Raw genomic sequence first — 1,886 nt, forward strand, 5'->3', positions numbered from 1 at the left:
AAATTGGGTCGTGTATATTATTAACCTAAACCCGAAATGTATTGTCTTTAGAAACTCCGGCGAATCACGATGAAGATAGTCTCCGCTGAAGTCTCCGTTTTTTTTTCCTGTTGAAGTCTCTGTTACATACATCGATCGTTTCTGCCAATTCGTGTTGGAATCGACGCCGTCGTCTAATCCAATGGTGTTCTTCTCACCGCTGAACGTTACGGAAGTGGACTACAATCAATCGTCGTCATTAACAAAACTTCCCCACTCCTCACACGATTTCTTATTCAATGCATTACCTCTTTTGTATGAATCTCCAACTATAAATACCTGAGTTTCACTCCATGAAATTCATCTGTTTTTCTTTTCAATCATTATCATTCCTAAAACATTTTAAGAGAAAAGAATCCACAAGCAGAGTTCCTTGCTAGATCGAGTATGAATGTGAGCTTTTCAAGTAGAACGTCCGGCCTCTTAAGAGATGACACAATCAAGCTCTCAAATCTCACACCGACCACCAATTAAGGAAGAATCTCCTCAAGAAATGGAGGTAAAGCTTTCAACTTTCAAATTTATGCTCTTTGGGTTTCAATCTACTCAGTATAATTTGACATGGATTTCTCATAATTAGGAAGTTGAGTGAGGATATCGATGAGTACAGACAGTCATGATGACCCTATCTTTTCCTTTATCCAGTGAGTTTATATTCACTCTTTCTTTTCGTTTGGATTACTTTATAACTCTAGTCACTCTTTCTTTTATTAGATTCTTTTATTTCATCCATCAAACCTTCAGTCTAAGTCTATTTGCATTGTAACTTTGTTCACATGTTTTAGCAAATGTCACCCACAAAACAAGCTAAACTGCTAAAGTGATCAAGGATTACTAGAAGTAGTATGCACAGCTGGACATGAAAGGAAATAAAATCCCTATCTATTCATTTCTAACAGCATAATGCAATCATGGTGTAATCGCGAATAATGGTTGTGTGATATTTGTTTTGTGTCTTTATAGATACAGATGATGACAGCGGCAATTGATGGAACACTTGACAAGGAAGAAGTTGAAGAAGAATCTGAAGATCTAACTAACCAGGTTATGTAGTTACTGCAGTTTCAGTCACAAGGTACATTACATATACACCCGCACACACCTTTCGTTAGTTTTCTTCAAGGTTCTTCAATCTAACTCATTCCTCTATATTATGTTGTTCATATAGGTGGTCGATGAGATTAATGTTGGTGTTTCATCCCATGTTGGCTTTTCTTAAATAGTTATTTTTTTGTTAAGTTAAATTTGTCAAGAAAAACATTACAGGTGGTTTAAAAGTAAAAAGTTTGTTTCTTGCTTCGTTCTAAACATTTATCTACAGTTCTAAAACGCCGGATGGCTACAACGATGTTCCCACTGCAGTTAAGAGCAGATGCACGAGTATGTTCATTGAGCATATCAACAGTTCCGCATCAAATCTTCCGTTTTTGAGAAATCAGTATAATATCCACTGATATAATAAACAAGTTTAAACTGGACGTATTTTATTTTTAAACATCATCAACCTATGTTGTCTTTTCGGTTGTTTCTCTATTGATTTTCCTTGATTCCATTCATGTTATTGAATAACTTCCAAAATATAAAATTGTAAAATTCTCATGGCTTTTTTTTTGACGGCGTAACATTCTACATGATATACAAATAATAAAATGATATTTAAAGTAGGGGTTTTTGCCAAAACTAACCCACAACTTGATTTTAATCCAAAACCTATACCCAAACTTGTATCAAATGCAAAACTAACCTAAAAGCCTAGTGAAATTACAGCTTAGCCCCTTGTGACCAAACAAAAAAACAGAAGCCATTTTTACGAATATAGCCCCAGTAAATCGTCTGAGTCGTCTGAA

General features: G+C 35.2%; 1 long non-coding RNA gene across 1 annotated transcript; it reads left to right on the forward strand.

Annotated features, from left to right (window-relative positions):
- Nucleotides 1-1,347, forward strand: LOC106373110. Its single transcript, XR_001274806.3, has 4 exons — nt 1-538; nt 620-683; nt 825-1,114; nt 1,208-1,347. It is a non-coding gene; the product is annotated as an uncharacterized LOC106373110 (long non-coding RNA).
- The last annotated feature ends 539 nt before the right edge of the window (nt 1,348-1,886 follow it).

The sequence above is a fragment of the Brassica napus genome, chromosome A3 (assembly GCF_020379485.1).
Source record: "Brassica napus cultivar Da-Ae chromosome A3, Da-Ae, whole genome shotgun sequence".
Classification (NCBI taxonomy): Eukaryota; Viridiplantae; Streptophyta; class Magnoliopsida; order Brassicales; family Brassicaceae; genus Brassica; species Brassica napus.